Source organism: Mirounga leonina, unplaced genomic scaffold (genome assembly GCF_011800145.1).
Source record: "Mirounga leonina isolate KUSES-001 unplaced genomic scaffold, KU_Mleo_1.0 Mir_173, whole genome shotgun sequence".
Taxonomy (NCBI): Eukaryota; Metazoa; Chordata; class Mammalia; order Carnivora; family Phocidae; genus Mirounga; species Mirounga leonina.
The window spans coordinates 45,233,304-45,259,453 of record NW_023270447.1 but is presented as its reverse complement, the minus strand read 5'-3'; the positions used below and the strand labels follow the sequence as shown (position 1 = coordinate 45,259,453).

At 45.6% G+C, this 26,150-nt stretch overlaps 1 long non-coding RNA gene across 1 annotated transcript in view; it reads right to left on the bottom strand.

Annotated features, from left to right (window-relative positions):
- The window catches only part of LOC118019346, a 144,824-nt gene that overhangs the window by 73,834 nt on the left and 44,840 nt on the right, over positions 1–26,150 (bottom strand). Inside the window, exons 3-5 of the long non-coding RNA XR_004681661.1 lie at positions 21,543–21,639; positions 14,384–14,504; positions 12,298–12,683 (exon numbers count right to left, since the gene is read on the bottom strand). This is a non-coding gene — a long non-coding RNA (uncharacterized LOC118019346). The remainder of the gene's footprint in view (positions 1–12,297; positions 12,684–14,383; positions 14,505–21,542; positions 21,640–26,150) is intronic.

Here is a 26,150-nt window from a genome sequence, read left to right as displayed (position 1 = left end):
CCCTCCCACACCAGGCAGACATCCCTTCACCCAGCTTCAGTGAGAACGTACCACTCACCACTCAGAGTATAGACCATCCACTCTTAGAAATACCTGGCATTGATCTTTCTGTCATTAGCAAAAAGAATTCTGACTCCCTGCCATGTCCACTCATTGGTTCTGCTTTGGTCCAATTTCTGTTTATGTTTACTGGGTACCTGCCATGTGCCAAGCATCTTGTAGATAGGTACTGTTACTATGCCCATTCTGCAAACAAAAGAACTGGGCCTTTGAGAGGTTAGAAAACTTACCCAAGGGGTTAGACCGGGTCTGCTGCTTAAAAAAGAAAAACAGTGCTGCCTGTGGCTTGTACTTCAGAGATACACAAATGAAATGCACGTCTGCCTCTAGATAGGGCAGATAAGACCAGTTTTGTAGACAGGGTTCCCTCTATGCCACTCTCCTGTTTTACAAGTCAGTAAATGTTCAAGAGCTCCCAATCCAATGTATGAGGTTAATTAATAATATGTAAAAGTTTATAGTTTATACAGTATAATCTCATAAACATTTATTAGTATGCTAATAGAGAGTAATGGCCATGTGAGCATAAAATGAGACAGGGGCTGGATGACAGCGTGAAAGAGCTGTCGAAAAAGCGTGGTATCATTTTTTACCAGAAAGAGCATTTCAGGCATGATCTCCCTACAGATTCATTTTCCTGGTTGCACGTCTACATGACCCTGACACGCTTGAAAGGATGCTGACCTTAGAATTGGGAGATCTGGGGTCTAGTCCTGACTCTGCCCTTAAAGAAACAGAATTGACCAATACTGAAACCTACTCTGTGTCCATGCTCTGCTAGGGTCTTCCCCAGTGACTTCTCCATTTGCTCTACCTGGCTGAGCTTACACAATTGCTTGGCACATAAGGCATATTCAATTCTATTTATGCAGGGGCGCCTGGCTGGCTCAGTCTATAGAGCACACAACTCCTGATCCCAGGGTCATGAGTTTGAGCCACATGCTGGGTGTTGAGGTTACTTTAAAGAAAATCACTTCCCCAAAATAAAAAGATGCAATTCTGTTTATTCAATGATGCTGAGTTGAAATGAAATCGCTCTCCCTCTCTGGGCTGTTTTCTCACCCTATCTCTAGGGGTCTTTGTGTATTGCTCTCCTGGTTCCAAGGAAGCCTTCAACCAACTCTTCCAAACACATCAGGCAAATGACATAAATTTTAAATTATCCCACTTTCTTGAAGTCTAATGCAAAGCAGTTCAGTGCAAGAGAGATGACATAAGAGACGGGGCACCTGGAATCTTGTCAGTCACTGCCCTCAATGGCCAATGGCAAGGCACTTGACGTAATGTACTGCAGTCAGTTTCCTCATTAGAACCACAGAGATAATAAATAGCCCATGACATGAGAAGGTCATGAAATATGTGTGGGTATCCAGAAACTCATACATGTGCACTTGTCTCTCTGCACCACTTTTGACTGAGCACCAACGATAAATAAGCTGTCAGGCTGGGACATCGGGAATACAAAGACGGCTAGAATTTGATTTCTGCATTTAAGAAATTCACAATGCACATGTAATGGAGAGTGGAGGACAACAAGTAATCCTTAAACCAAAAAAAGTTAGAAAGAAAGTTTTATGGGGAAAAAAAAGAACAATTAATTTCATTTAGATGGGATTTGTCAGAGAATGCTTCATTAAAGAGAAGGATCGCATTTTTAACCCAGCCATGAAAAACGAGCAGACAATTTTGCAACTTGTCTTTTTTTAACCTAACACTTTGTTTATAATGCATCTAGATTTTGTTTGTTTTAACTACGATCTAGTATTTTGGGTTTTTGGGTTTTTGGGGGTTTTTTTGAACCACAGCACATTTTTATTTGCCTCCTAAGGGACAATTAAGCCATTACTACTTGTGCATTTTTCGATTGACTATCCCTGTCCATGCTTTGGGCACATGTGAGATCTTTCCCTATCAGGGACAATTGTGAATAAAACTACTAGGTATTGCTAAATAGCTCCCCGAAGGACATGGGCAGATCCATACAATGATGCAAAATATAAAATCACATAAACAATGTTACGTATTATATGTGGATTAAAAGCACATTGGGAACGATTACATCTGACTTCACCATGGAGCTTACCTCTGGAGGGGAAAGGATAAGGACTTTAGCTAATGTCCGCATCTCTCATCAAGCTGGGTGATGGGCATGAGTTTCTGGTAAACAATTTCTGTTCTCTGAATGAAATGTGAACTAGCTCATAATAAATCCTGTTTTTTTGTTTTTTTAAGACACAGCGAGAGAGGGGAACACAAGCAGGGGGAGTGGGAGAGGGAGAAGCAGGCTCCCAAGAAGCAGGGAGCCCAATGCGGGACTCGATCCCAGGACCCTGGAATCATGACCTGAGCCGAAGGCAGACGCTTCACGACTGAGCCACCCAGGCACCCCAATAAATCCTGTTTTAAATCAGAAGACCCGTATCAGGCTGAGAAATGGGCAGAGGTTGGCCTTCCCAGCTGAGGGCAGCATGGCACAGAATAATGAAAGCACAGCCTGGTCTGGATGGGGCACATAGCATGGCTTTGACAAGAGTGAAGGATGTTGGGATGGGAAAGGTAAATGAGAACCAGCTGCCAAGGTATCTGGTCTACCTTCTGAAACCAGTGAGAAACCGCTGGTGGTCTTTGAGGCCTCCAGGCCTGTGTGTTTCTTGCTGGCCTCTCCCACTCTCAGGACACCACCAAGTGCACCAATCACCTACCCCTCTTGCCACTCTCCTCCTCACACATCTCCTGACCTCTAGCAGATGCTGCAGTCCTGAGCTAGAGAGCCAGGCATTTGGGAGGCCAGGGTGCCTCCATGGCAGCCCTTTGAGATGAGTCAGCCCAGAGCTGCTAACGTGGAAAATGTGTATTGTCTCATGCACAGGTGTGAGAATAGGGGGAACTGTGAGCCAGCATCCGCCCTAAGCCCTAAGCTCAATGAGAATTCAAACAATCCCCAGAGCCAGCAAGAAGAAAATTGTCTCATAAAACTTCCCATTGATTTTAGTTGGATCCTTATAAATTCCCGTGGGGCCAGATTGCTTTTAGCATGATTAATATCCCTGCCTTCCCTGAGGCACGTTTCTCTCTCTCTCTCTCTCTCTCTCTCTCTCTCTCTCTCTCTCCCCAACCCCCCAAACATGTACACAGCCACACCACACACTCACACCCTCTCACACACACACTTCCTGTCACACACACTCAGTCATGCTCTCCAGTGGGGACATGTGCACACACAGAGGCGCATGGTTTCTGTGTGAGTGTCTCTCACACTCCTTAAACATAGGGTTAAATGTTTCCCTTGTCAGGAAACTTCAAGTCTGTTTCCTTTTGCAATGTGTTTTTCACACTTATCTCAAATCTGGCTAGGCTTTGCCTTATGACCAAAATTTTCCCTTGAAAACAGCCCGAGTTCACATAACCCAGAGCACAGGCCCTGCATCAATCATGGGGCCCGATGATGGGTGGGTCGGCCCCACGAACCAAAACAAGCCACTCAGCAGCTTGTTCTCAGCTCAGCTGGGCCTTCCCAGGGTTTATGAGGGAAGAAGACATCTCAGTGAGTCCTTCACCCAAGGGAGCACAACCAGGGGCCAGGAACATGAGGGGCTTCACAAACATATAAAGGAGCAAACATAGCTCTAGTCTTTGTTCAGGGAATCACGAGGAATCAGGAGAGGCAGAGTTACCCGGCACTCCCCACAACACAGGGAAAACTCCAAATGAACCTACACACAGAAAATGGTCACAGACCATACAGTTTCCAGCAGATTTCAGCCTTCAGGACTTGTTATTTTGGTGGAGAAATTAGTGTGTGTAATAAGAAGGGAAAACTTCCATAGTAGTTCTTTTTCAAAGGCACACGGCTAAGCAGAGACGTTAGCTCACATTTACTACCATCCGGAAAACCCACTTCTCATTCAAGAAGTATTCCCTGCCAGGTACCGCATGCTGTCCACTCCTCAAGCTGTCTCCTCCTTGGAGGTTCCTATCCACTCTTCCAATTCTTAGTCTTAACCAAAACCTACCAATAGAAGGCAGATTCCAGCTGGTAAGAAAGAACTTGCAAGAAGCCAAATTGCCCAGAAATGATAGAGGGCCCTTTGAGCAGTAGAAACCAATGGCCAAAAGAAGAGTGGGCTTGATTGAGTTTTGGAGAGGGGGCTTCATACAGTTCATGGCACTTCGGGAGATTTGTGATTCCAAGTGTTAAAAAACAAAATTCAACTGAGTAAACTTTAAAGATCTTCTTGGCTTTATTCAACGATTCATGAGTCAGGCAGCATGAAAGACTTTTATAGGCAGAAGGCAGCAGGAACAAGGAAATATTGGCAAAAAAAAAGACAGATTGGTTATGACAAGGCTACTTTCTTTAAGGGCTGACAGGGGTTTATCAGGCAGATTACCTAACTAGTGCTGATCAGGTGCTTCCTGATTGACTGATTTAAGATTCCATTTCTAGGAGAACTGAAACTGTAATTAAGTTAAGTCTTGGTTTGATGACATGGGGCTTAGCATAAGTGACTTCATTTCAGGTCTGTTGTCTTATTTTTAACACAAGCTCCATCTCAGACCTTACCTACCACCTAGAGGGCAGTAGCCCTTCCACCTCAGAGCTCCTACAGCTCATCACAAATACCTGTGTCTTTAGTGATCTTCCCATGTGCAGAAATTGTTCTCAGATGAAGTCTATGGAATTTGAAAGCACAAACTTGACCTCATTCTTCCATCTTCCCCATACCTCCTCACACAGTGCTGGCACATGGTGAATAAATTATTTTATGGATTGGAGGGCTTTGGAAAGGAGGTGTATACAAAAAGATGGTCCTGAGAATGTTCTCTCTGGATGGTTTCTAGAAGGCAGACAATCCAGAGTGGGATCATGTCAGGATCTCCTCCCATGATGGTAGCTCAGATCCAAACATGGTGACACATGGTGGACCTTGTCTGTACATCAGTTGTGCCCCATATGGGGGCCACTGGAATATCTGCAGGTCTTTAATGCACTCTCTCTTTTGTAGCACAAAGTGGTTAAGAGCAGGGACCATGGGTATTAGGCTGCTTGTGGTTCAGATTCCAGCTTTACCTCTTACTAGCCGAGTGACTTTGGGGTTCACCGATCTCATTGTTAGAATAGGGATATGAAGAGATTTTACCTCCTAGGGCTGTTGGGAAATTAAGTGCTTTGTTGCATGTAAATCTATTTAGAATAGTGGCTGGCATATTTATCTAACAACAAATATTTACCATGTGTCAGGCACCGCTCTAATTGCTGAAAAAACGGCAGCAGTTAAAAACAACAAGCAAAAAAATCCATGTCCTCGTGGAGCTAATAGTCTAGTGGGGACATTGCCCTAAATATATACCATTGGTCTTCATAATTAGTTTATAGCATCACCTATTGTCTCCCCTACTGACCTGTATATCCAGGCCTGGTAAAGTTCCAGGCACATAATGGCTCTTCAGTCAACAGCTCTTGAATGGACAATGACTAGATGAATCCATAACTGTAACATCGCCATATTTATGTCAATCTCAAAATTGTATCAGCCAACATGTACTGAGCCCTGGTCTAGGGGCTTAAATATTCAGACTCAATTAATCCTCACAACAAACCCTCAGGGCCAGTACTATTATCCCCCTTATATAGATGAGGAAACAGGCAGACAAAAGTTAGAGACCTTGCTCAGGACCAGTGAGCCAGAGTTCATGCTCATAGTACCCATGCCATCCTGCCTCTCAAGAGAATAGAATAGGCCAGATTTTTTGCATGCACAATGGACAGTCTTCCCACAATTAGGAGGAAATCAGTCATCACTTGGACAATTGCAGTCACCTAACTCACCTGGCTGGCCTTGGTCCCCTCCCCACCCCGCCACCTGCACAAAGCAACCAGGGCTGATCACCCTAAGTGACAGATCTGATCCAGTCATCTGGTCCATTCCCTGCTGAAACACCTGGGAGTCCCTGTTGTCTTTAAAATGTTCTTCAAACTTTTCTTCTTCTACTGATCTACTGTAAAAAAAATACGTTTTACATGGTAGCCCAGTACTTACAAACACATATACATAGAATTGAAACAAAAGTTCTCAGAAGCAGCACCTTCCCTTCCTGTAGGCAGGGATCTTGTGCTGGATGTATTCTCTTCCCAGGTCCTCTCTCTACCCTCTCCATCCCACCCTGCCCTGGGTTCTAGGTAGCTGTGTGACATGGGCAAGTTAGTTACGTCTCTAAGGCTCAATTTTCTTCCCAGTAAATAATAGAAATGGTAATAATAACACCCAGCTCATATAGGACTGAATGAGGTTATACATATTCAGGTCCTAGAGTACGCCTGGCTTCTAGCAACACTCCAAGAAATGTTAGCTAGCATTATGATTATTTTGAGTAGAAATAACAATAAATGTACATTAATTTTCACTAAGGTCCTTTAATGCCTGGCTCTGATTTAGTGGAGAGACCTCAGACCTAGGAAGTGTGTCCACAGTCTTAGAGCTACAAGATCCAGATGACTATTTTAGAAAGAAAACCAGCAACCCGTTGTATGAGGCAATTTTTAAAGCAAATGCAGATCATTTTCCCTACAGATTCCAGTTGTCCCAAACTGCATGTTAGAAGACATCTTTTCAACTGAAGGGCAATTTCATCTCTGGCTGTGTCTTACTGTGTCCAGAGTCAGAAATCTGAGCAGGTGACATTCCTAACAGACTTACCTAACACCATGTTTCAGGTTACTGGGGAGGGAGGACCCCTGGGTCTCCCTTGTGAGATTATCCTTTTGCATAAGTACAGGCAGTGGCTTTTTATTCTCCAGAACTCAGGATTATTCCCAAAAGGCAAGCACCCAGGTTAACAGCCAATGCTAAAAGGTGCCAAGGTAGTCTATTAAGGCAAAAGAAAAACCCCAGGTTATAAGTCACTTGGAAGGCTATTTAATTATAAAATGTGTGAGGCTGAGTTTTAAATGTAAAGGTTCATATGGGATGTTTCCTAGGACTCTTTGAAAAGTGTTAACTAGTTATCATTATACGAAGTTTATGAATGTACCAAGCCCAGGGCTATATATTATTTCCTAGGCTCCTCAATAATTCCCAGTTACAAGGAGCTGGTATTCACTATTTAGACATTCCAATGCAGGCATCAAATTTAAGGCAAAAGCCTTGAATGTAAATGTTTGTATCAATAGTTTGATCACCGAAAACTTTTCTAACTTTGGAACATGTTGAGCATCTATAAATAATGTTTAAACAGCCACCTTCTTACCTTCTCCCTCCTATACCCCAACAACGTGAATCTTCTTCCTAGCTATACCACACACACACACACACTAACCCATTTTGAAAACATAATTACTACTGATAGAAACGGCCTGGCACAAAACATGTTGGTCCAGAAGATTAGCCACGAAGTATCCTCAAGAACTCCACCCCAACTGAAACCCAACTCTTCCAGTTCTAAGAATGAATGGGGTTACAGTCCTTGATGCCATTCATCCTTTCTCCATTTGTCACACTGTGAGATCAAATCAAGAGGGAGGGCTGGGAAAGGTTGGCAGATGTTACCAGAAACCACCTTTTCATAAGTCCACATTCAAGTTTTCATTCTGCAAATACGCTAGGGTTAGGGCAGCATAGGGAACGGGAGACTATGTTCCAAAAATGAATAGATGCTGGTCCCTACCCTCAACCTGGTCATAGAGCAGGAAAGGGTACAATGATACCCCAGCAATGGGGAATAGTGTGGTAACTGCTATGGCAGAAGTCTGAGCAGCCTCCGTGTGCCACGCTGAGAGAGCTGGACCCAGTGGGGTGCAGGTCAGTGCTTAATAACCAGCTCTCCGAGGGAAAAGAAATCCTAATATGTAGTTCATGCCAATTGCCACCATGCAAATAATCCCACTACGACCAGTTTGAAGCTAGCAACATGACATCACAGAACAGAGACCTGGAACAAAGTGTGCAGTAATACACCATTACATAGTACTTCCGTATAGTTACAACAGATGGAAGCATCCCAAGTACGGATCAGAGTGAAAGTTAATAAAATAATTTGGAGGCAATAAATTTTGAGTACTTATTAACTCTGTTTTAAATATCATTTATTTGATTGTGGGTTGATATAATTTGAGTTTTAGTAGTGGCTGTCTTTAACAACCAACTTCTAAAATTCCTACAGCTTTTAACAATTGACTGTGACCAGTGGTTTCAACCCACTTGAGCGCACTTCTAGACGGACATCACTCGGGCAGAGGGGTGACCGGGGCACCAGCGGCAGGGTGGGGATTCAAGAGGCCAGACGTGAGCTATTCCCCAATATTTAAGGGGAACTGAAAGCCAAACACAGATGAGACAAAGTGCTGACAGCAGACCACAAAGGAGGTGTAGAGCAGAGTTCATATGAGGCCAAGTCATGGTCAGAAAGAGAACACATGGGTCAGGAAAGAGTGAGGAGTTTTCTGGAAGGTGTCACAGATATCTGAGAGATTGCATTGCTTATGTTAACAAATAATATTGTTTTTTTAAGATTTTTTTTTTATTTATTTGAGAGAGAATGAGAGACAGAGAGCATGAGAGGGAGGAGGGTCAGAGGGAGAAGCAGACTCCCCGCCGAGCAGGGAGCCCGATGCGGGACTCGATCCCGGGACTCCAGGATCATGACCTGAGCCGAAGGCAGTCGCTTAACCGACTGAGCCACCCAGGCGCCCAACAAATAATCTTGATAATCATTCACGAGCACTTAATAATCATTACAGAGCATTTAACATAGACTGGGTATTGTTTTAGTTGCTTTGCCTGCTTTCCCCCACGACGGATATCCCCATTTTACAGATGGAACAGACAGCCTAACTCCAGAATCTATGGTGGCATCTGCCTTGCAACACAGGTACATGTTGGTGTCAGGCTGGTTTCAAATGCTGTACGACAGGGCACGTGGGTGGCTCAGTCGGCTAGGTGTCTGCCTTCGGCTCAGGTCACGATCCCAGGGTCCTGGGATCGAGTCCCGCATCGGGCTCCCTGCTAGGCGGAGAGCCTGCTTCTCCCTCTACCCCTCCCCCGTTCATGCTCTCGCGTGCTCGCCCTCTCTTTCTCTCTCTCCATGCTCTCTCTCTCAAATAAATAAATAAAATCTCTAAAAAAAAAAAAAAAAAGGCTGCACAGAAAACACACAATAAAGGGAAGAAACCCCTCAAAATGGGATAAATGCATGTTTTTAAGACTGTGTTCAAACAGTTGGCCCAAAATAATATACATGTTCAGAGATATTATCACATATTGCCTATGGGGGGAAGAGAGGATCATGAAATTAAGCAATGGTTGATCTTACCTTTTGGTGAACCAGATGCACTGTGAGTACGATGATGGAAAATACAAAGATGATCCCTGACTTCACGAAGTTCCAGTCTTCATCTTTTACCCCTGTGCCCCAACCCCTTGGATTTGACACCATAAGCAGTCCATACTTCCTGAGTCTCCCTTCTCCAAGCACAGTGGCTTTGGTCCCCCTTGATCTCAGGCCAATCCCTGCAAATCCCCGCAACCTGTTCCCAGCCCCAGCCTGAGCAGAGTCCTGTGTCCTTGCTTGCCTCCAGGGGAGATTCTAGCCCTCGAGTTCCTTGAGGATTTGCAGAAATTGTTTCACAGGGTCCAGCACAGTGCCTGGTACAATAAATACTTGAACTGACCATCAAGTTTGCCAGAAGAGAAGGAAGACATTATCACAGTTTCATATTTATTAGGCCTTCTCATTTTATGATTCCCTGCATGGGACAGAAGCCAACTGCCCCTCTTCCCTTAGGAAGTGGCCTTCTAACTCCGAATGACCCAGTATTGCACATTCCCGACAGAGAACCCCAAATGCCTCCCAACTGCTTTGGGCTGGCTGGAAGCTTTCAACTGAGTCTCAAGACGTGTCTTCTTTGCACTTGTGTCTTTAGATCGTTGGGGCACGTGAGGAAGAGCTATCAGGAAGGGTCATTATTGAGCACGCAGTGCTTCAGGGAAGTGAGTGATCAGGTCTCACCCACCGACCTGGGAAAGTTTCCATGAATTCATTTTCCTCTCACCCTTTGTGATGTTCCATTTGCTAACTCAGGCAGGGGGAGAGGTCTGTTTTCAATTAGGGCTTCTCAAAAAAGTGTTTTTCAATAGCCTGTAAAAATAATCCAATAAAGGTCTTAGAGGTGTGAGCTGTTGTCATCATCCTGTTTGGAAAACGTCACTCAGAATGCACCCAGAAGTGAGAGGGGGAGGTTGTGACGCCTTCAAAAAATTAATTTGTGAAATGAACCTGCGGGATTAGCTGTCCCCCTTTGTGCCAGCTTTAATGTGTCCTCCACCAGGGAAATCTGAGGCTTTGGATCATTAGCTGGGTTGGATCACGTTACCCTGTTTGGCTCTGCAGAAATCACACTTTTCATTTTGCCTTTAATCCTAAAGGTCACCGGGAAGGTTAGCCCCAAACACAAATGATACTTTGTGGTCTTACTTTCAGACAATTATCAACTCATAAATCTTGGTCAGACTGTAATGAGAGTGCGAGAAATAATTGAATTCAGTCCAGACGAGCAGTGTCAGAGGCGGAGACACCTGAGGGGGACGTGAAAGGCGAAGAGGGGGTAGAGGCTCGGGGTCTGGGAGCCAGAAAGCCTTTGTTGACTCCCGTTTGTCCTTGTTGAATCGCTGCATTTGGAGGTTTGGATGGATATGAGTGAGGCCATTAAAGATGGTGCCAGTCCAGTGGGAGCTTGGAAAATAGAGGGTAAGACCTAAATAAGAACTCAGAGGCAAAAGCAGCCAGTAGAAAGGAGACAAGAGAGGAACCTGGGATTGAGATGCTGAGAGTCCCAATTCAGCCGATGACCATGCTGACTGGCCCCAGGAGAACCATTCACCACCAGTGCTGGGACTGAGGCAGCCAACCCCTCCTACATCACAAGGTTGTCATAAGGATCACATGAGATAATACACTGAAACTTTGTTTTTTTTAATCCTCAAAAGAGACAGTATTCTTAAGCATGTTAACTCTTTAACTAATCCACAATAATTTGTAGAAGACCCTGTTGGCTGTATATTCCTAATACATCTAAAACTTGTCTACTTCTGGGTCCAATCCAGCATCATCTTTCTACCCAGGTTATTGGAATAGTCCAATAATCATTCTCTCTATGAATGCCCCTCCTCCCTAACCCACTCTCTATCCAGCATGTAGTCATGATCCTTTAAATATGTCATGTTACTCTTCCAATAAAAACCCTCCAAGGGTTCCCCATGTCACATGAGTAAAAGCCAAAGTCTCAGGATTCTCCACAAGACCTTGCATGATCAGGTGCCCATTTCCTCCCTGACTTCATCTCCCACCGCTCCCCACCTTGCTCATGCTCCTCCAGCCACATCAGTTTCTTTGCTGCGCCCCACACCCCCAGGGTATGCTCCCACTCCAGTCTTGCTCTGACCCCTCCCTTGGTATAGAATGCCCTTTGCTTGGATATATACACATGGCTACTTGCTCATCTTCTACTCTTTACGCAAGTTGCACTGTCCCTGACTAGTTAAAACTGCACCTAACTTTTTGATTATATTTGTTATCTGTCTCCCCCACTACAATGTATGCCTCATGGGATAGGGATCTCTGACTGTTTTCTTTATTGTACTCCAGTTCCTAGAAGAGAGCCTGACATGGAATAAGTACCGAATATTTGCCCAACTGAAATGAAAACTTGATTTCTAATGGACCGGATAGATTGCTATCTGACTAGAGCTCTCATTTACGACACTGCTTAGATACCGAAGTGACTAATAATGCTGCCTGAATTTCCAAACCATTTTTCTGGAACTACCTGGACAAAGCCTGGATGAAATGTCTTATTTTGTCGGTCCGTGTGCCCCCCTATGTGCCCTCCAGAGCAGCATGCACCATATTTGGTTTCGGTTTGGTTAGTCTAGAGGCTCTTCCCAGTTTGGTCAGAATTTGGAGCAGGTTCTTCCCATCTGGTTCTGAGAAGGGACATATCTAGGCCAGCTTTTCAAGAAGTCAGGGCAGGCTGAGGGGTGAGCGCGTCTTGGTGGGGGAAGGAGAGGAACTTTGCACCACTGTGCCTTCCTAGGCAGCCTGGCTTACACCCCCAAGCAGATGCTGCAAATGCGTAGCAGGCTGGCACCAGCAGTAACAGAAAGCGAAGGAATCAAATTCTGCTTGAAGTAACAAGCATTTTTGTGTCCAACAACAAGCATTGCAAGTGAACACACATCTTACCTAGTCGCAGCACTTCGTAGTGTTTTTCCACATACAGTTGCATTCCACCTTAGCCCCAGTAGGGTAGGCGGGACTGTTGTCTTTATAGACAAGGAAGAAGATTACGGAGTGAGTCCTTCCACTTTTCTTGCAGTTGTAGGTGAATTTAGCTTAGCTGTCATGAGCATCAACAACCAGCCTTTCCTGTCCTGTGTCCGCACTTCACAATTCTGCGGCAGTGATGTCTGTCTGTCTTGCTTTCTATGCCCCTCAGTTAAAGGGGCATTTTTATTTGAGTGCAGTGACCACATCAGATTGCCGAGGACCGGTTCTTGGCACAAGGGAGTTGTGCAGTCATAGGAGAGGCTATGGTATGAAGTCAAAAAATAACTGAGCAAATACAGGCCCTGTGAAGAAAGAAACCAAAGGATGCTGAGAAAGAGAACATCTTCAGTAAAAGTGATCTGTTTTGGATAGGGTAGCCAGGGAGGGCACCACTAAAGAGTTCACATTTAAGCTGAGACCTGATGGATGCCGATTTGCTCCCTGGCAAAGGACCTTGGCAGGACAGAGATAAGGAATAGTTACCTGAAAGCTTAGCATGTGTAGGAGCAAAAACTGTGTCCATCCTGAGAACAGGACTTCTGGGGGTGTTGCCAGGAGCAAGATCACAAAGAGATTTATGCCTCATCAGGAGTTTGGATTTTTATTTTGTGCAATGAAAAGCCATTGCCTGCTTTTGAGGAAGGGAGTAGCATGACTGTTTTAAAAGTATCATCCTGCCTTCTGTGTGGTGAATGGCTTGCAGGGGACAAGCAGGAGCTAGGAGAGGGGGAATGGTGGCGTGGGAGACAGACTCCGGGACAGAGAGGGTGTAGGGAGGTGGACAGATCTGGAGTCATTTTTGGAGAAAGAGGTCACAAACTTGTCTCTGATTCAGAGTGGGTGATGAGGAAGAGAGAAGAATCAAGGACACTATTAGGTCTGGGGCCTAAACAGCTGGGTGGACGGTGATTCCATTTCCTCAGATGGGAAACTAGCAGAGGCCCAGGGTCTGGAGGGCACATTTGGTGGAGATAAGGGTGCCGAGACCTGCCTGCTCCCTTCCTTTCCTCAATCTCTCCACTCAGGTAAGTCATTCTTTAGGAAGAAGGACAAGAAATGTGGATCCCATACCTTCTCCTCTTAGAGAGATAAGGGGACATTTCATCGTGGACATGTAAGAAAAAAGTTATAAAAGTTCACCCTAAAATGTAGATTTTATTTTCAGTTTAATTCACCTGGAGAAAGGAGTAAAGAGAAGGAGTAGGGAAGAGACAGAGAACCATGTAAAATAATGCATGCCAAACTACCGGAAGTGCTAGAAGGAACCTTGTCTTATTTATCTCTGCATCCCAATACCTATTGCTATATTTGACACAAAAATATTTGTCGGACTGAATTGTCATACAAAGTATGACTGAGTAGTGAGAGATGATTCTGAATGAGGGGATCAAGGAGTTCTTGGAAGAGGACGTAAAGCCTTACCTTGGCATTTTCTTTATATTTATTGTTTCAATTCATAGAATTACTCAAATGTATAGTAATATTATGGTCCTGGTACTATGAAGAAACTACTTTAACAAATCGAGGCTCTACCTAAAGATCTTGGAATAAGAGAGTGAATCAGTCCAGAATAAGTCAAGACCACAATGTTTGTAAAAATTAGGACCACAGTAGACAGGGGTTAAGTACATGAGCTTTACAGTCTGAGTCTCTTCTCTACCACTTACTTGCTGTGTGTCCTTGGGCAAGTTACTTAATCCTTCTGTACTTCAGTTTCCTCATCTACGTAAAGGAGATTTCTTTCTTTTTTTTTTAAAAAAAGATTTTATTTATTTATTTGAGAGAGAGAGAATGAGAGCACATGAGAGTGGGGAGGGTCAGAGGGAGAAGCAGACTCCCTGCTGAGCAGGGAGCCCGATGCGGGACTCGATCCTGGGACTCCAGGATCATGACCTGAGCCGAAGGCAGTCGCTTAACCGACTGAGCCACCCAGGCGCCCCGAGGAGATTTCAATAGTAACTATCGCAAAAACTTGCTGTAAAGATGGTGTTAATATACCTACATGACGTAGGATGATGCCAGGCACGTCACAGAGCTGTACTGCTACTGCGATAGGCGGTCGAGCAGACCTGAGGGTCGTGTAGCTTAATCCATTCCAAGATGCACACCCTTGAAAATGATGTCTTAAAACAGGAAGGTACAAAGGAGAAATGTTAAAATAAATGGTAAATAGGAATATATAATACAAGCCAATAATTAAGTATTCTTTTCCACTTAAGCTGTTCTTAAAATCCAAGGAATTATGGGGCACCTGGGTGGCTCAGTCAGTTAAGCATCTGCCTTCGGCTCAGGTTGTGATCCCAGGGTCCTCAGCAGAGAGTCTGCTTCTCCCTCTCCCTCTGCCTGCCGCTCTGCCTACTTGTGCTTGCTCTCTCTCTCGCTGTCAAATAAATAGGTAAAATCTTTTTTTAAAAAATGCCATTAAAAAAAAAATCCAAGGAAGCAAATATACTTTTTCCTCTTGGACCCATGAACTTTGAAGACTCTCTCTTATCTATTTAACTGAGCAGTGTAATTTTTTTGGGGGGGGGGGGGAACAGTGGGAGAGGGAGAGAGAGAATCTTAAGCAGGCTACATGCCCAGCACAAAGCGGGACGCAGGGCTCGATCCCATGACCCTGAGATCATGACCTGAGCCGAAATCAAGAGTAGGACACTTAACCAACTGAGCCACCCAGGTGCCCCAAGCAATGTGATCTTTTCAATGGTATCCAAGATGGAAAGTTTTCAGAATAAAAATATGGCCTTATAAAATGAATACCTTATAGGCAATACCAAGCTTCGGTGAAGATGTGTGGAGAAATTGGAGCGCTCAAACACGGCTGACAGGAATGTCAAATGGCATAGCTGCTTTGGAAAACTGTTTGGCAGTTCCTCAAAAAGTTAACATACAGTTAACCATATAACCCAGCAATTCCACTTCTAGGTATATAATCCAAGAGAATTTAAAACATATATTCAGGGGCATCTGGGTGGCTCAGTCAGTCAAGCATCTGACTGTTGATTTGGGCTCACGTCATGGTCTCGGTGGTGAGATTGAGCCCTGCGTTGGGCTCCACACTCAGCGAAGAGTCTGCTTGTCCCCCTGCCTCCCCCTCTGTCCCTCCCCCCCGACTCATGTTTGGGTGCTCTGTCTCTCTCTAAAATAAAGAAATAAAATCTTTAAAAAAAGTAAATAAAACATATATTCAAAAACAAAAACAAAAAATGAAGGAAGCATCTATTCATATAAAAATGTATGCATGAATGTTATTGCCGTATTATTCATAATAGTCCCACAGTGGTAACAACACAAATGTCCACCAGCTGGTGAATGGATGAACAACAGGTGGTTGACCACACAATGGAATGCTATTTAGCCATAAAAAGGAAACGAAGTACTAATACATCCTTGGTGAACCTTGGTGAACCTTGAAAACACTATGCTAAATGAAGGAAACTAGTCACAAGAGGCCACATCTTGTAAGACTCCATTTATATGAAAAATCCAGAATAGACAAACCCACAGAGACAGAAAGTAGATGAGTCATTACCAGGGGGTAGAAATAGGGAATGAGTCACTCCTAATGTTTACAGGGTTTCTTTTGGGGCTGATGAACATGTTCTGGAATTAGATAATGATCATAGTTGCACAACCTTGTGAATATACCAAACGCCACAGAATTACACACTTTAAAAGGTTGGATTTTATAGTATGTGAATCAATTCTCAAAAAAAAAAAAAAATAGCTTAAGGGAGCGCCTGGGTGGCACAGTCGGTTAAGCGTCCAGCTCTTGATTTCGGCTCAGGTCGTGATATCAGGGTTGTGAGATCGAGCCCTGCATCAGGCTCCGTGCTCAGCAGGGAGTCTGCTTGATGATTCTCTCTCTCTCCCTCTCCCTCTGCCCCTCTCCCTGCTCTCTTTCTCTCCCTCTCTCTCATAAATAAATAAGTAAACCTTAAAAAAAATAGATTAGGGTTGTTAACCACATCCCTGTTTGCAAAGTCTTTTTATACATCATTGTCAAGGATATAAAGAATGTGGGGTTATTTAACAAAATAATATATGTAAAATACCTACACAATAACTGCACAGGGATTTTATCATTCCAGATGAGATTGGAGTCACAGGTTCAAGAGTTACACGGGCCACCGGACTGCACAATGCTCCAGGGACTTGGCCCGTGTGCTCCACCCCGCAGGTGCTGAGAGGATCATACAGTGGGGAGAATGGGGAATAAGGCTTAACGAGACTCCGTCTGACTTGGGCTTTGCCGCTGACTTCGTCTGTGCCCTTGTGCAGTTTACCTCTCTGCTCTGTTTTCATTTCTCATGTGTTAAATGATAGCTTAAAAAAAAAAACTTTTCTCCTACCTCCCAAGTATTTTGAGAATCAAGTGAAACCAAGTACCTAAGTTGACTTTGCAAAGTTGATATGGGAGCTTACTCACCGCAAGCTAAAGAGCACCCTGATGGAAAGGGATCCCTGGAGAACGAGGGCAAATATTCTGCAGAGGGCCTGCTCTGTGCCCAGCACTGTCCTAAGCGTTTTTCCAGGAATTAACTGGATTAATCCCTACAAAAATCTGTTGAAGGCCGTGTTATTTTTATCTCTGTTTTTCAAGTGAAAAACTGAGTGTAAGGAGATTAAGTTATTTCTTAATGTCACACAACTAGTAAGAGACCCAACCCCATAGTAAAAGACTCAGACCCAAGTGCCCCAACACCAAAGCCGGCGCTTGTAACCTCTAGCGATGTTCAGTGTGTCCCCATTTTACAGATGAGGAAACTTGTGAGACTGCACCTGTAAGGCCGTAGAAGGCAACGAACATGGACCAGGGGCCCACCATGCACCAGGCTGTTTCTCATACGCTGTCTCACTGCCATGGCAATCCCACGAGGCAGCTACCATACCCATGTCGCTGTTGGGAAAACCCAAGGCACATAATAACCTACCTCAAGTCACCAGCTGAATAAGTCATAAAGCTAGGCTTTGAGCTCAGTTCTTTCTGACACTAAAACCCCTGCTCTTTCCACATACCAGGCCTGGGTAGAATTTACCTTGATGCCAAGAATAATTTACACACACACACACACAACGTAATGATGTGGTACGCTTTTGCCAATGGGTTCAAAGTCTCATCTGGATATAAGGAGGGCAGCCCATATTTTACATCTCTCCGGCCAGAGATGCTGATACACTGGCAAATATTTCTTTTAGCCACTGAGCAGGAACAGGCCTGGGATATGATGAGTTACACATCACAGAAAGACAAAACCCATAATGACGATGCTGGCAGAGTCAGCCCTGGTGGAACTAGGAGCAGGTGGTGCTGAAATTAAAAAGTAACTGGAAAGCGGGGGAAATGGTGGCATACTTCATTTAGACTGATAGGCAATTTTTGGTCCACTCCCATGGAAATCACTTGGGGATAACCTGGAAGTTATTAAATGCACTGGGCTTGTGGAAAGACCCATTCATTACTGAGTCCCTGCACCCGAGTTCCTGCTTAGCAAAATGTCCACATCCCCAGGCCTGATTTAAGCCTAACACAAGAGGCCACAGTAAATCCTGTCACTTAGCAAAAGGCAAGAGAAGACAGCACCTTCTCAGAGATATAATGGGGCTGCGGATGCAGCATGCAGGTGCCCAGAAATATCTAAATATAGAGAATAGACTGAAGTGACTGCATTATTTGTATTTTCCTGAAATGAAGGTTTCTTGTAATGAAATTCCAAACCTCAGACACTGCAGTGGGCACCACAGCCCATGACACCACCCCTTCTGCACCCCCCATCACTCTTGGGCCTCTCCTTCTGTTTTCTTGTCCCCCCACCCTTCTGCCAGGGCCATGGAAAGACAGGCTGTAAACCTAGCTGTCCCGCCCATCACTGGCCATCGCAAGCCCACAGTTCCACTTGCACAGGCCGTAAATGTGGGCGTCATCTTGGCTCCTTTCTTTCTTCACCACCCACTCCCAGGACAGCAGGAAATTCTCTCCCTCTGCCTCCTAAAGATGCCCAGGATCCAGCCATTTCCATCACTGTCACCCTCATCCAAGCTGCCAGCATCTCTCGTCTGAATTAGGCAACAACTTCCTAACTTGTCTCCCTGGTTTCATTCCTGCCACTCTACAGTCTTTTCTCAATTCTGCAGCTGGCATGATCCTATTAAGAAGTGAATCAGATTATGTCATGTCTTTGCTTAAGGACTCCTTCCGATGGCTGACCCTCAATAAAAGGTCCAGGTCCAATCCCTCCAGCGGCCCTCGATGCTGTCACGGTGGGTCCCTGTTACTTACCTTACCGCGAACCTCAGCTCTTTTCCCCACCTCCCCACTCTCTCTGGACCTGCCCCCTTGGTTTCTTACTGTTCCTCAGATGGCCCAGAAGTAGGGAACCTCAGAAGCAGAGCCCACCAGGGCTGTGAACAGGCAGGGTATCCACCTTCAGGAAGTCCAGTCTAGTGGGTGGGACGCAGTGTGTCTATAGTGAATGGAGAACAGTAGTATGGTGCCTCTGGAGAGAGTAGGGATGTTGAGCAAGCAAGCCATGGACAGCTGAGTGGGCAGCACTGAGAGGTGACAGTGAGCATGCCGATCTCCTACTGGCTCTCTTTCAAGAGAGATGAGCTCATCTCCATAAGCTCAGTGCCCAAGGCCCATCCTGCTCTTTCACCTACCTTCCCGTTCAGGACACCCTGTGCTCCTAGGTCCCTTCCTGGGTCCCCCTAATGCCACCCATCCCAGGCTGCTAAGAGCTCCCCAAACCGGTCATGCTGTTCCATACTTGAGAACCTTCACATTCGCTATATCACAAAACACCGATCCCTCTCCTTCTTCATCCCTCCCTCAATATTTAAAAATCAGCTTGTGGCAAAGCCAGACCTCCATCCATTTCCCCACACCTCCTTCACGCCCTGTCTACACACATGCAGCACACACATACACACACCCCATGTGATTTAAGATACTCTTCCTCTCTGCTCCTATAAGGCTGCGTGCTCACAACTATCACACTGCTTCATCCCCTGTGCTGTAATGACTGACTCGCTTATCCCCGCCAGACTGTGCACTCTTTATTGGCAGGGACTGATCTTGCATACATCTGCATCCCTTGCATCTAAAACAGTGCCTGGCACATGGTAGGTGCTCTCTCAGCTCCATACACACGCATTGGACGAATGAAGGAATGAAAGCAGGTGTTCTATCAACCCGAGGCAGGTTTGACAGCAGGTATGGGGCAAACCCCATTCACAGGCCTGGAGGTCTGAGCCAAACCTCCTGCATTCACAAGGCTGGAGAAAGCAGAGCAGGGCTGGTCTTTCAAGAAGTAGACCACGCCCAGGTCATCAAAGTGGATGCTGAGGTACAAGAAAGAAGTCAGAAACTCAGGTACCACCACTGGAGGAGAAGAGGTGGGATTGGTATCAAAAACAGGACAGAAGACCCCAAGATAGAGAGGATTTCTGATAGCTGATGGAGATAGAAGAGGAGATGGGAGATGGAAAGAAAGCCAAATTGCCCCTGTTGCCAAGAACAAAGGTGCGCAAGGAGCCTGGCGCCTCGTGATGCTGTGCAGTGTCCGGGGTGTGGTGTGCCAGCCTTCATCCATCCAACTTCGAATGGGCTCCCTAGTGATCCTAGCAGGATCAATGGGGCCATCCCTTGGCAGAAACTAAAATAGGTATAGTTCTATTCCCATAGTTGCCCTCACAGCTCTCTCCCTCTTTTTATCACTTCCCTTCCAAAATGTGCGAGGCAGGAACTTCAGTCACTGCATTCACATTTCACAAACAAGCTCCTGAGTCAGATTGCTTCTGTTTAAATCCCAACGGTGCCACTTGCTACCAGTGTGATCTTTGGCAAGTTGTGTGCTCCGCTTTCTCCTCTACAAAGAAGGGATGATCATAACGGTACCTACCTCACAGGGCTCTGTGAGGATGAACTGAGATGCGTAAAAAGCGTTTAGTCCAATGACTGGTAGACAGTACTCAGCTATTGTGATTGACGTCACGCTAGTGTTTAGAGCATAATGGTTATGCACACAGACAATGGAGCCAGACTGCCAGGCTCAAATTCTGTCTCCACCTATCACTAGCCCTGGGACCCGGGACAACTCACTCACCTCAGGTACTCACCTCAGTTTCCTTATCTGTGCAATGGAGATTATAACAGACTTACCTCAGAAGGTTGTTAGGAAAATTAGGCAATCATTATAAAGCACTGAGATCAGTGCCTGGGTTATAATCAACGCTACCTAAATGTTTGTGGAATAAATACGTCATTCTTTTTAAGGAACCAGAGGCTGATTGAGTCCCTGCTTCCTGAGATCCTTGCATTTTTTCAAAAGGCCCAAGGGGACAGCAGTCCTTACCCCCGTGGCCTAAACCAATGGACATAGGCAATATTGGAGGTAATAGTAGGGCCTGCTGGTATACCCCAAATAGCACCCCATAAGCACCAGCCCTTCCTCTGTGCTATACCTCTGGCTTCACAAGACCCACGCCAGCCCCGAGCCTGTGGGGAACACAGGATGAGTCCTGATGGCATATAACAGAGTGGCGGGAGGGAGTGGGGCCCCCGCTAAAAACAGCTGACCCAGTATACTGGCTCCTGCCACTGGATCTATCTCCCAGCGTCTTGGAAGTTGCTGACTTCAGCCTTTCCAGAGGCAAGCACCGTCCATGGTCAGAGACAGCGCTGAAGCGAGCATGCAGCACAGCTGTAAATCTGCGAGCCATATTATTTAAGAGACCTGGCTTTCTTGTGTTGCAATATCAAAGCAAATCTGCTTCTTGCTCATAAATCAGCAGGGCTATTTCTGTCCTCAGCCACTGTGCTCAGCCATCTCGAGATGCACACAGCATACATTTTACTCACTTGGGAGGTACAGGTTGACAAAGTACAGGAAGATATGTATTAACCCTCTCCCAAAACTCAGTTCTCACAACCCTGCCTTCACGCTTCTTCCTTGTCCTAGGATCCTAGGTCCCCAGCCTTCTCTGCAGAGCCTCAAACAATATAAAGTGAGCCCCTGATATTGAGTTACCCGTGGCGGCTCTCTGAGTAGATAGGGTGGGTGCTGTGAAACCCAGCTTACAGATCATGAAACTGAGTCTCAAAGATACTAAGTGAATTTCCCGAGATCAGACAGGAGACAGGGCAACCTGGGCTAGCTCACCTCTCCTCCTCCTGCTCCAATATTCTTTTTGCAGCCTTCAATCTCTCTTATCATGAATTTCTTCATATGCATAAAGCAAAGACGTGCAGGAACTCTCCTGGGGGGGAAAAAAAGTAATCTCAGCTCAGAATTTTGAAATGAACATTGATTGAGACTCTGCCACGTGCCAGGTATTTTCCAACACATCAGCAAATTGTGTGGTGACACCAAACCTTTCTGTGGCTTCCTGTCACCCAGAATGAAACCCAGGGTCTTAGCATAATGTACAATGACCTTGACCCTGCCTATCACTTTGGCTTCATCTACTCCAACCCAGATGACAAGCCTCACTTCATCTTTCTGTCCTCTGGGAGGTCAGCTCTGATGCACCCCCACCGCCTGCTGGGTGAGGTTCTGGCTCAGCATTCCTTAGCACCTCCCACTTACTATGCAAGTAGTACATTCCTGCCGGTCTTTATCTGTCTGTCTCCTCTTCAGACCTTGAACTCCTTAAAGGCAGGAGTATCGCATAGCTTCGGGTAAAACAAGTAGGTGCTCAATAAATGTTCCTGGACTGAATCCTCACTACCATCTTATAAAGTGAGCATTGTTATCCTCGTTTTACAAATGAGGAAATGGACGGGCTCCTGGGGGGGCTTAGTCAGCTGAGCATCTGACTCTGGATTTTGGCTCAAGTCATGATCTCACGGTTGTGAGATGGAGCCCCCGGTCAGGCTCCGCACTTGACATGGAGTCAGCTTGAGATTCTCTTCCTCTCCCCCTACCCCCCCACCCCCCACACTTGTACTCTCCCTTTTCTCTCTCTCTCTCTCTCTCTCAAATAAATAAGTAAAATAAATCTTTAATAAAATGAGGAATTGGAGATTCATATGCACTGAGTAACTGTCACCATTGGTCCTTCAGGATGGTCCCCAGCTCAGACTAGAATTCAGCTCCCAACCTCTAAGCTGGAACGCATGCCCGTGTCCCCTCCGCATTGCCTTACTCAACCTTGGATGTGTCATCTGACTCCTGCTTTTCCAACCTGAGCTAGACACTGAATTCACCCCGCCACTCAGTGCCACCCAAGGCAGAAGGGAGAAAGAGCGTGTCTCTGGATTCTCACCCCCTCCACTCAGCACGCCTCCACCATCTCTCAGAAAAGGATGATGCTTGTGGGTCACCCTGGGAGGAATGTTGCTCTGTGCACATCCTCAGAAGGCTGACCAGGACAATGCTTGAGGGTAGAGTATTTTCATTAATTGACAAACATTGAATGTTTACTCTGCCAAGCATTTCCCAATAACTACACCTATCAGAAAAGAGAATAGACTGGGCCATGCCCAGAGGAAAGTCTCTAGAAGCAGGGTGAGCACCTGGGAGGAATGTTATAAGCAGAGACAGAAGTACTTGATGGGGGTGGTTTTAGGTATCTGCTAAGGTCCCTAACTTTGGAGCTTATACCCCCATAGCCCTGGGGACCCTATTTTTCCTGCCCTCCCTATCTCGACCCCTCCCCCACTCTTCTGAGCACTGGAAAAAGCAAGGGCTTTGGAAATGTAACTAAACTAATTGTGCGGAAGATTCTAAAATGTTCCTTAAGTACGGCTGTAAGTGATTTTGTTTCCAATACTTGCTGGCAGAAAAATATTACCTCTGCATCTCAATGCAGGGGAAATAAGCAGACTACACTTGGCCAAATTCATTTATTTAAGTTATTTCCTAAAATGAGTGTAATTTGGAAATCACTAGTATTATTTTCTCCCAGTGCAGGTTAATGCCTTCTACATGGTCTCTGGAAGGGACACTTCTCGCAAAGAGAGTTATTAGTTTTTTATTTAGAATGTACTGTATGGGTGATTTGTGGGTGTAACAAACCTGAATAATTTAAAGGAGTCTTTATTTGCTGAGAACTGCAGTTTAAAAAAAAAAGTAGATTTTAAATCTTTAAACTTTCAGAGATTAAGAGAGATTGGCCGGGGATTTATTTGTAGCAGGAACTTCTTTTTCTTATGCTTGCGTCTTTCCCAGTATCCATTCTTCTTTCTGCCTCCATCTAGAATCATGTAATGTCAGCGCTGGAAGAGCCTGTAGACATCCATCCTTTAGAGCAGTAGTTTTTCTACTTCTTTTATGCAAAGAAAATCTTCTCGCCACTAACCCTAAAGCAGGGGAAACCAGAGCTGCTCTTGTTGGAGCTTCTTCCTGCCCTCAGCTCTCTACCCTTGTGCAAAGCCTCACAGAACCCCCAAGGAACACACTTTGAAAACCAGTAGACCCCTCATTTCACGGTAAGAGAATTGAGAGCAGAGGCTGAGGAATGCCTTCGCCAAGGTGACTTGTCAAGTCTGAGGCAGACCCAGGATTAGAAGTGTCTCCTGACCCCACCTGCAGAGATCCTACTAGCTGTAGCTGCTTCCTGCCCTTGATTTTGCCTTTGTAACATAGACTATCAACCATCCTTCAAGTCCCCATCTCTTGAGGGGAGTGTGAAGTCAGCCCCTCTCAGGAACATAGTACAGACTCGCACTTGTTTGTGTCGGTGAGGATAATCATGGCTGACCAGGGCCACGGGCTCTGGGCAGGAATGTCCTCAGGACACTCGTGCCCCTCAGCAGCCATCCTCAGTCTCCAGCATGGCTTGGTGAGTTTTTCATTTCTAAGCAGGGCACGTTCTTCTGCGGTCCCCTTCCAAGGAGCAAATGGTGACAGCAATCCAGAATGCTGAATCAGCAAAAGAGAAGCCACTTTGCCTGCAAAGGCCCTGCAGGGACCCCACACCCTCTGTCTCTCCTCACCATGCCTGAAAGCCCAGGCCTTTTTCCTGGGAATTGGGGTATCCCGTGCTGGCCAGCACCCACCAAAGGCCTGTTCTCAGGTCCCCTACCCCACACTGCTTCTGCAGGGAACCAAGGGCAATTTTTGTTTATTTTTATGCTTTTTATTTCTTTAAGATTTTATTTATTTATTTGACAGAGAGAGAGCACAAGCAGGGGGAGCGGCAGGCAGAGGGAGAGGGAGAAGCAGGCTCCCCACAGAGCAGGGAACCGGATGAGGGACTTGATCCAGGACCCCGGGATCATGACCTGAGCCTAAGGCAGATGCTTAACCAACTGAGCCACCCAGGCATCCTATGCTTTTTATTTCTAAGGAGAGGAACATCTTGTTACATCAAAGGTCTTTCATTCTGCTACGGACCTCGATGAATTTCAATCTGAATCTTGGGGTAAAGGCTTGAGAGACCTCAATCTCATTGCATGAGGAAATGGAAAGAGTTTTTTTGTTTGTTTGTTTGTTTGTTAGAGGTGAAGGAGTGGACAGGAGAGGGACACGGGAGGGAGGGTTAGGAATATGGAGGCTCTGTACCTGGCAGAAGGCTGGCGTCCTATTTGTTAAACTGACTATAGGAATTTCAAAAAGCAAAAGTCCCTCACAGGAAATTTTTAAGTTATCTGTGTTACTACAACCAAAATCCCTCCCATTTCCCCACTTCCAGGAACGCTTTCTATCCACCCAAAAGCCTTGTGGTGGGTGGCTTTCCTGGCAGAAATCAGGAGAAATTGCTGAGTTCACATCCCAGTTGGTATGGCGGGGAACCAGACACATGAGCAGGGTAGCAAGAAAATCCATAAAGGGAGGTAATTAAATTAAAGCTGGAGCTCTAAGCCAGAGTTGAACACAAGAACAGAAGACTCCAGCAAGTCTCCATCGTCCTGGGTAGGGTTTAGCCCTCACAAACTCCATGAAATGGGTGTTTGAGTCTATCTGGTTTCCATTTTAGTGGGTGGGGAGGCACCATCTGATGTCTAGTTTATACATCCGCTAGCCATAGTATATAGAAACACAGATCTTGCCAGCGCTGTCGGTGGACTTGGTGAGTTAGGACAAAGCAATAGTCATTCATTCAAGCTGGCCACATTTGCTGACTCTCACTGCAAGCTAGACACATTCACAGGAATGGTCTTCCTTTCTGTGAAGTATATTTATGCTTGCCTGGATTTGAATACTACCAGAAATCCTTCTTCAGCCCAACCCCCCCAAGTGCTGACAGGGCCACGTGTGACTAGTGAAGTCATAAGATCACAGGAGATGGATTGTTTCACTCCAAAGCAAAAAAGTATAAAACAGGCTCCCAGAATATTTTGCCTTTTTCCTATTACTCTTGATCAAGACCAACAGCAATTACATACAGATGCAGGCCACTGCTGAGTGTGAGGTCTAAGTCAGATCCGATCCCCAGGCTAAGGGAGAATTTGCACACCTAGCAATTTGGGGAAACAGAGGAAGGACCTTAGTGTTCCTCTCCACTGTTCTCAAAGTTGAGACAGAAAAGCCTTCCCTGAGGAGAAGAAATCAGGGTAGAGGTGGAGAGGGATTAACAGGTGGCTGGAATGAGGGTAGGGGAGCTGCATATTTTCTGGGAAGATCAAAGGAATGAGCATGTCTGACCAAGGCAGGTAGGGCCCCAGAGTGGGTCTATTTTTCCCTCCACTGCCCGAGGTTTCTTTCAATAGACAACCCAGTTCCATTCCCCATGACAACATCTCTCCAATCGACCACATCTCTAGGCAGGCAGCCCTGGGTAGAGGCCACAGGGGTACTCTTGAATCCAGAGGTTTGGATTCCAGC